Source organism: Lolium perenne, chromosome 1, assembly GCF_019359855.2.
Source record: "Lolium perenne isolate Kyuss_39 chromosome 1, Kyuss_2.0, whole genome shotgun sequence".
Classification (NCBI taxonomy): domain Eukaryota; kingdom Viridiplantae; phylum Streptophyta; class Magnoliopsida; order Poales; family Poaceae; genus Lolium; species Lolium perenne.
This window is the reverse complement of record NC_067244.2, coordinates 10,167,773-10,177,501: the sequence shown is the minus strand read 5'-3', so window position 1 is coordinate 10,177,501 and position 9,729 is coordinate 10,167,773. Positions and strand designations below refer to the sequence as shown.

The window sequence follows — 9,729 nt, the reverse complement described above, 5'->3', positions numbered from 1 at the left end:
CCCTTACTTCAGACAAGACGAACATGCATAGCAACTCACATGATATTCAACAAAGGTGTAACAGGTTGATGGCGTTCCCAGAAACATGGTTACCGCTCAACAAGCAACTTATAAGAACTAAGATACATAAGCGACATATTCATTACCACAGTAGTTTTAAGGCTACTTTCCCATGAGCTATGTATTGCAAAACCAAGGAATTATTTTAAAGATTTTAAAGGTAGCACATGTAAATTTACTTGGAGTGGCGGTGAAATACCACATATAGGTAGGTATGGTGGACACTTTTGGCATATTTTGGTTTTTGGTGGTTGGATGCACGAGTAGAGATCATACTAAGTACAGAATGAAGGCTAGCAAAAAGAAAGATAGCGACCAACTAAGAGAGCAATAATGGTCATAATCATGCATAGCGACAAAACTTATTAATTAAAGCATATGGTGATATTAAAAGTCTAAACTAAATGATCAATTCAACCCAATTAAAACATCAGAGGAGATCTTCCATTTGCATCACTATTAATATGAAACCTTTTTACTCGTACCCAACACCAATCAACTTATTTGAAACAACTCTCATTTGTAATATTCATTAAAAATCAGAGAGCTAATCATATATAACTGAAGCATACTAACAAGCTCTGAACAAAATAGGAGTGAAAAAACCAGAGCTAAACGCAGTACTAGCAAAAATAAAACGCTCGTTGAACAATAAGAGTGAAAACTAGAGCGTTCATACAATTAAAACGGAGCGTGTCTCTCTCCCAAACAAACATGGTACGATGGTGCCCACTTTATTGAAAATAAAATACACATCAGAAAATAAAGACGCTTCAAGAATAACACATAGTATATGAAGCAATAAAAATATAGTGAACAGAAACATGACCTGATATTTTTATTGATGAAGAAGGGGATGCCTTGGGCATCCCCAAGCTTTGACGCTTGTACTTCTTGAATATATCTTGGGGTGACATGGGCATCCCCAAGCTTGAGCCTTTGTCCATTCTTCATCTCATCTCATCATTCTTCTTTCCTACACTTGAAAACTTCCTTCATACGAAACTCATCACAAATCTCATTAGCAGTGTTAGTGCAATGATAATATTAATCAAATCTACAAAGTTCAGTATGACATATGAAAAGCATTTTAATAAGCATTAGCTAATGTAGCACAACTTCAATAAGGTTCTTTGATCAAGAGAACTCAAAAAGGTGGGCAAAAAGATGCAAATGCAAAACAGTGCAAGAATCTGTCAAAACAGAACAGTTCATAAAAATTGATTTTTGAAAAATAGTTACGCTGCGTAACTCGAAAAACTCTGAACTAATGAAAGTTAGACAAATACCTGGGAAAGATTCTCTTAAATTGGAAGCTCAAACTTACGTGCTGGTGATTTTTGGCGATTTTTCTCGTGACAAACCAGAAACAGTAAACAAGATTGCAAATCTCCCAAATACCACTTTCTTACCATTAGAGGCAATTCTTGGCACAAAAACAAAACAAACATGATAAGGAGAGTTCATTACAGTAGTAATGACTTCCAAGACTCAACAAAGCAGTAAATAACAGAAATATAAACATATTGGGTTGTCTCCCATAAAGCTCTTTCTTTATAGCCATTTAAGATGGCATGATTATTTGATGGAGCTCTCAAACCCCCCCTTTTTTTTGTTGTTTTCCAATTATAAGTGAAAATGACAAAGAAACAAGAACCAAATAAAGAACCTAATAAAACTAAATAGGATAAAACCAAAGATAATAAAAGCAACTATATACAATGCTTACATGTGGATGGGTAATATCGAGTTTGAAGGAGACAACCTCATGTTGGTTGATGAATAGGGGGATGCCTTGGGCATCCCCAAGCTTAGATATTTGCATATTCTTGAATATTCTCTTGGGATCCATCTACACATCCCCAAGCTTGAGCTCTTGCATCATCTTGCTCATCTCATATCACCATATTGATTGGAACTTAAAAACTGCATCCACATAAAGCTTCAAAAAACTTATTAGTAGGTTAGTACTCATTAAATAAAATCCACAAGTGTTCAAGTATACCTAATTTCTATAAAATCTATCAAATATTTAGCCACTGTAATACTGAGGTTTCTTATTATTTCAATCGTACGTCGAAAACGAAGGAAACTTTTGAATCCTAAGTACAATATTTAAACAAAGAGAATAGAAATCTGTCAAAATTGAACACTCTGTAAAGATGTCACTCAATGAGATAGTTACGTACCTCAAATCAAAAAACTCATGATTAATGGAAGACAGAACATAACCTCAGGTCTATGCACAAAAAATTTCAGATCAAAATGTCATACTGAGATTTTTCACTAATTTTTGCAGCACAGCACAGGAAATCTGTCTCAACAGAATCAGTCCGTAAAGATTGAATTATTAGATCTGTCTACGTACCTCAAATCAGAAAAGTCAGAACTAACGAAAATTAGATAGCAAGCACTACTATGCACTCAAGAAATTTCAGATCAAGATCACGTTCTGGTGATTTTTAAAATTTTCTACAGTGAAGCACAGGAAATCTGTTTTCTAGGCAGCATAGTGACAAACTTGCATAACAAACCAGGGGTTATCTATACATTCTATTTACAGCGGGATATGTACACTATATACACTATATACACTATTTACATGTTTTTAATGAAAATCTTCCATGGAAAGAATTGTTTTGGTTTCGCAGGCATGAACACAAGTGTTCAAGGTCGACCCCCACTTCACCATTACTCATCTTTCCAACTAACACACCGTATGGTTTGAAGAACCATTTCACCGTTCTACGATACAAGGGACCGATACAACTCACACCTACTCAAGTGCTCATGGGAAACTACTCTTCATGAACATTGACCGGGAAGGTATTATCCATCCCGGCTTCCAAGTGCTCATAGCCATCCACGTAGGGGTGGAAGGTGATGTCCCACAAGTATAGGGGATCGTGTGTAGCCTTTTCGATAAGTAAGAGTGTCGAACCCAACGAGGATCTAAAGGTAGGATAAACATTCTCTCAAGTTCTATCAACCACTGATACAACTCTACGCACACTAAGCGTTTGCAATATCTAGGAAATAAAACTAGAGCGATAACGGGTATGAGAGGTGACTTTGCAGAACAATAAAATACACGGAATAAATGTTAGTGCTGCAGCAATAAAACAAACTAAACTAACAGTACCATGAGTGTGGAAAGGCGGTGGTAATAGTGGTGGCTTTGTCCAAGATCAATTAGTGAATATCTTGGGTCCAATGTCTTCGATGCAGCTTTCTATGTAGGAGAGGCTAAATATACATGCTCTCCCTCCGGGATTACAAGTATTATATGATTGGCTTGCTAGCAAACATCCGTAAATACTACCAAGCATTAAGGTTTCCCCAACCATAGCTTTAAGTAAATGGTCATCTTACTCCCATACATGCAACTATCCGGTTTTCTGTCACTCCGGCAGAACTTCCCCCTTCTAGTATACAAGTACTACCAACCCTATGGTGCTTGATCCATGCGCGCACAAATATAATGGGCACCAAGGACGGTAACATATCAACATACAACTCTAATGAACCAAAGAGAAACAACCAATCAATCAAAGAACAAATAAACTATGGCAACATGACATAGATCATAGGATTATAACTTATAGCATCAAACACCATGTTTACATAGGGCGGTACAGAGGTTTGTGAGAGGATGGACCACTGAATACAATGAGGAGTTGGTGATGGAGATGGCGGTGAAGACGTTGGAGGGCTCAGCGAGGAGCGCCGGTAGGCGGAGGCGTGGGCGGCGCTGGCGGCGGCGCGGGGGACTCCTTCCCCGCCGCCGGCATCATGGGGGAGCGCCGCCCCTTAGCCTTCTTCTTCCTTGAGTTGGTGCTGGTGTAGATGAGTGTTTCCCCCTCCTTGGCTGCTGCTAAGGAGGAGGATTTTCGTGACAATGCTTGGGGCCTCCAAAAATAGGGTTTCCCATCAATATATAGTGTTGGAGATGCAATCTAGGCCATGGGATGGATGCCCCTTTGATCCAAGGGCTCTTTGGCACCTCTAGAACCTTACTAGGACTCCCCTATGTCTTTAATGAGCCTCAAAACTCGTGGCTGGGCCGCAATATCCAGGTATGAAAAGAGTTTGTGTCAAATACGTCACCAACTTTCGGAGTCCCGAGACTGCACGAACCTCCGCAGTAATTCTGCTCTGCCGGATGCATCCCTTGTCCGTTCTGGACGAATAAGATGTTCAAATTGTTCTGTTTGAAATTCTCTACAACTTTGTAGTTTACGACTTTTCCATTGGACGTGGTTTTCATGGAGTTTCGAAGCGATCTTTGAAAAGTGTTCAGCAGGGACAGATTCCGGGAAATTCCAGATTTCACCATAATGAGCTATTTACTTCCATATTTGCCTATTTCCTGCACAACAAAGTTGAAACCAAGAACTTGTGCACTTTTGCAACTATTAATAGGTTAGTCCCTTAAAACATATAGTAATTGGTGTAAAACAAGCATGGAACATCAAAAATTATAGATACGTTTGCGACGTATAAGAAGGCCAGGTCTTCGTCTTCCTCTTCTTCATAGTCATCATCATTGCTCACATAGGAGTATCCATCTCCCTGGATGTCTTCTCCCTCGCCTTCTCCTTCCAGGTCCTGGAGCTGTTCGGCCTGGGCTTCGACAGTCTCCTTCAGTGAAGCTATCTTTACCTTGAGGCAGTGGATGGTGTAGTCGTTCTTCGCGTTCAGGCGGCGAAGAGTCCTGCGCTCCTTGGCGATGACCTTGATGGTCTCGGCCTGCTGAGCCAGCTGGAGGTAGGTGTGGTTGGCGTAGGCGCGGGAGTTGTCCAACTCCTTGCGAGTCTCACACAGCATGAAGTCGAGGTGGTCCACATGATGCCTCAGCACGGGGTGGAACGGCAGGTTCAGGGATACTCCAAGGGAGTTGTGCCTTGCGAGGTGAGCAAAGCGTTCCCCTTGGATGGCCATCGCGTTCTGTCCGCACAGACGGGCGAGTGCTTCCTGAAGAGCACGAGCGAGTCCGTCCGCCCAGTTGTTCTCCCTGAGAGAGAACTGGATCCTTCCGAACATGGGGGACTCAGGCTTCCCGCGGAGGTCGGCCATGATGACCCACTGTAGCTGTCCTCCGGGCTGGTCGTTGACTTGACCCCCGTAGAACTCAGGAGGCGAGCGTCCAAGAAACTCCGAGAGGGAATGAAGGTCCCTTTCAAAGATCATGTCTTCGCCATTCCCTAGCTGGTAAACCTCGGTCTGGATGAACGGCTCCATCTGTAGAGGAATTTGATGAGTAAGTTAGAGAAGTGCAAGTGTTCAAAATTTTAAGTAACTTATAAGGAAAAGCATGAATTTATTGTTTTGAAGAGATCTCAAAGATAAGGGTGTGAATATGTTTTCGTAACTATTCACTTCATTGAATTTGAATCTAAGTTTTTCCGACGTCCATTCTAACTAGGGTCTCCTAAGATCAAACAATGGCTCTGATACCAACTTGTCAACACCCGGATTTTTAAGTCCGGATACCTATTATGCCATATACATCGCAATCCCAGGAAGATTGTTTTTGCGAGACATAACAGTTGAATATCATAGAGTCATCATTTATTAGAACACATAATCATCTTACAACAACAGATCACATGATCCAATATTACACAAATAGTTGATCTACATGATCAACAACAACAAGTAGCGGAAGCGTAGTAGTAGTGGACTATCTATTCCACAGGCAACGCTTGACGTTAGAAGATGCTCCTAGTTATCGTAGACGTCCTGCTGTCCGTCATCCTGATACTGTTGCTCCTCTTCATAATCTGGCATTTGAATAGCCAGGGCCACAGCCATGAGTACTTTAAAGTAGTCGCAAACTAATACTAATGTAATTACTTATCAATTTTGGTAAGGGGTGCTAAGCTCTAGGTTTATTTGCATAAAGACAAGTTTAGTTCATAAACATTTAGTAAAGACTCCTCATTTTTGCTAACTAACTCAAGTGGGAACATTAGTGTCATTCCCACAACTCAGTTGTGATTCAAGTCAAGTCACCTTTCAATTCAACATTTATTTTCAAGATAAAGTTCTGACAACGGAACAGTATGGCCTTTCCAATCGTCCGTAACCGTGGACACGGCTATTCGAATAGGTTTAACACTCTGTAGAAGTTGTACTCTTGTGCCACAACTTTTGATTACATCCGTCGGGGATAACCCCGAATCATCGCAACTCAGTACGCGGATCATCAACCATAACCTTTCACTTATATAACCTAGTATAGGCACCTCTCCCCATGAGCTTGGCCTCCCGGTGGAGACAAACCGTCAACCCGGGAACTGCACAGGGCTTGGGTCGTACATTCACCTCATATTCACATCATTTCACTTTTAACGGAGGCAGCCTCGGCATAACCCCTATGATGCTTATTTAGAGGGAACCCATACTAAACTAAATAAGCTTCTAGTTAAGCCCTACCCATAATCAGGTATTGTGGGGGTACTTGTATAATTGGAAGGGTATCGCATCCAAACCCAATCATCAGTTTTCATCAAAATTCACCAAGTCATTCATGTCACATTCACCTTCAAAATCTTTCAAAGTCATTTCATTTCACATGTTCCCATCTAGAGTAGTCAATTTTATTTAGTTAGCACTAGCAACTAATCATGAGGGGTGCTATCTAGCTTTAATTGTTCTAGGCTAAATTTGATGCTCTTGTTCTATTCTAGACCAAGTGAATCATAAATCAAAAAGTAAACTTTGAAATACAATAAGCAAAATAATTGCAAGGTAAAAAACATGGGATAGGTTTATTAAACATAAAGTAGAATGTGATGGTGCCTTGCTCTTGTAGAGCTTTGCATTAGGGTGGTTTGCAAGAATATTAGCTTGCCTTGAGCAGGGTAGTGGTCAAAGTTCTCTTCCTCCTCCTGAGAGTAGCCCTCATCCTCCTGATACTCCTTGGTACTAGCGTCTATACACGAATACGAGGTATACAATCACCACACAAAACTTACATGCTAGACTAAACACACCAAATGTTCACACAAGCTTATTCTAGCATCACATCATTCATAGCATGGTGGTTGACTTGATTTTCTTACTTAAGAGAAAAATAATTTCCTCTCATTACAACTATTAATTGGGTTTGCTATTTAATTCTTTCGAGAAAATCATTTCCCCTCATTAAATCTTATTAAGATTTAATCTCCCAAATAATAAGAAGGTATGAATATATATTGACTAAGGTCAACACTTCATATCTATTATGTGGGAGTATGATTTAAATGAGGTGCTATACCTCATGCATTGTAATAATAGCATGGTAATGATTTAATATCACTAAGTAATAGAATATGAGGTTCAGTAGACTAAAGTCATTACCTCTTATTGAATTACTTAGGATCAAGATTTAAATGAGAGAGTAGCTCTCATACCATTTAAACAATTTAATTTAGAGAATTTAAATGAACTAGAAATGGCTCCATAGCCATTATTTTGCTCTAGTCCATGATCATGCAAACAACTCTGCTATCTTTTTGCATAAACATCTAGAGTACATCAAATGTGATTTATGAGAGTTGGAATCAACTCAAAATCAATTATGGTTGAATTTTAAAGAGTGTGGATTCGGTGAACAGGGGGATACGTGAGCACCCCCTAGCTGCCGTCCAATGCGCGTGGAGATTCGGTTACTGTCAAGATGCGTGTTGACTGGTCATGGGTTTATGCTGGCTAATGCAAGCGTTGCGCGGGCCCGCGGTTCAATGATTTGGGCCACGAATCATTAGCGTCACATGCGGGGGGAACTTTTTGGCGCGCTGTCTTTGGCGCCATAGTGGAAAAAGGCGCGTAGTTGTATGGAGGAATCTGTCCAGCCGATCTTTTCCGCCCGTGACTCCGCCCGGCCTTCCTCCACCTGTGACTACCTTATCTCCTTTTTATTACATGTCGCTTTTATACAGTCACTACCAACCACATAATCTACTCCCCTATCTCTCACACACGCAACCATGGGGGACCAACGCCGCACCGTGCCAGTGAAGCGCGCGAGGACACCACCGCAACCCAGCCAACGAGCGGGAGGAGGAGGCTTCCTACGCGCCGCCGTCGCCGCGGCTGAGCAGGCATCGAGGGAGGCCACACGCCGCCGAGCACGAAGTGGTGGCTTGCGCCGCCACCGCCGAGCACGCGAGGAGGAGGCTTGCGCCGCCACCGCCGAGCACGCGAGGAGGAGGCTTCCGACGAAGCCGCCGCCTTTGTCGCCACCGTCGCTGCCGCTGAGCACGCATCGGGGGAGGCCGAGCGCCGCCGAGCGCCGCCGCCAAGCACGGGGAGGAGGCTTCCGCGGCCACAACTGTTGACGAGAACGCGTCGAGGAGGCTGCGCGCCGCTGAGCTCGATGAAGATGCTTCCGTCACCGACGAGGCATGGAGAGATGCGCGCGACGACCCATTCGCCGGCAAGCGCAGGGGAGGCCGCCGACGAGCACGGAGCGGACAGGCTGCCGTCGACGAGCTCTAGGAGGAGGCCGCTGCCGTCAAGGTTGAAGAGGTCGCCGCCGACAAGCAGATGGAGGCGCTGCGCCGGGGCGGTGGAGGAACGCCGCCTCCGCAGAGCACGCCACGGCAGGTGCGCACTGAGAGCGTTCGTTTCTTTCGTCCTCTCTCCATGAGAGGGCCATCTACTTATTATCCCTTCGTCCATGGTTTTGTGCGCCTTTGTCGTCGCCATGCGGCTGGTGCATCGCCATCGTCAAGCCGGTGAGGCTGAAGAGATGGGGAAGAAGCCGGTTTTAATCTTACAAGCTCTGTTGCTTACAAGCTCTGCCCACAACCCACCCGCAGCAGCATGATTGAGCTCTTAAAAGTAGAACCAAAACATGATTACAATTAATCCCTGTGATATAGCTCTGGAAGAAAAAAATAAAACCACAATCCACATTGGAGTACTGATGTTGAGGCTATTGCTCTGGAGCAAAATTAGAACTCCATATGGTTACTACTCCATAGTGTGGTACTGTGCTGAAGCTGAAGTTGAACCCATACATTTAGAACTTCCTATGAAACTGAACAAACCAACTACTGTGTACAATCGCTCATCGTTATTAACTTCCAATGAAATTGAAGAAACCAACTAATGTGTACAATCGCTCATTCTGCAGGTGGTCCTCCTCGAGCTTCGGGGCCGAGCTCCATCTGCTACGGTAGGGGAGGTCCAGCAGCGGCATACAACGGGGTTCAGAAGGGGCGGCGAGAGGCGGATCCAGCAGCGGCGGTGGAGCGCGGTAGGCCGCTGGCCCTGCGGCGCGAGGCGTGAGAAGTCGCCGGCGCGGAGGGCGGGAGGTTGCTCGCCCGCCGGCGCGAGACTGCGAGCTCCACCGGGAGGCCCGCCGGCGCCTGGCTGGAAGGGGCGCGGGACTCCGCCGGCGCTAGGATGCGCGGGGCGCGGGAATCCGCCAGCACCAGGCTGCGCGGGACTCCGCCAGCGGGAGGCTGTGACGGGAGCGCTAGTCCGTCAACGTGCGCGATTGCGCGAAGCTAGGAGAATACGATTGTGGGTGAGATGGTGACGTTTTCGTGATGGAGGGAAGTAACGTATGCGGGCGAGGCTAGGGCGTGAGATGATAAGGATGAATACGTGAGATGAGCAACTGTGCTATCCGCGAGTGAGGAATCTGAATATATTTTTGATTTGACATGTTCA

At 44.1% G+C, this 9,729-nt stretch overlaps 1 long non-coding RNA gene across 1 annotated transcript; it reads left to right on the top strand.

Moving 5' to 3' along the window:
- The first annotated feature begins 7,985 nt into the window (after positions 1–7,985).
- LOC127326002 (uncharacterized) lies at positions 7,986–9,729 on the top strand. The gene is made up of 3 exons (XR_011751654.1): positions 7,986–8,187; positions 8,223–8,655; positions 9,188–9,729. It is a non-coding gene; the product is annotated as an uncharacterized lncRNA (long non-coding RNA).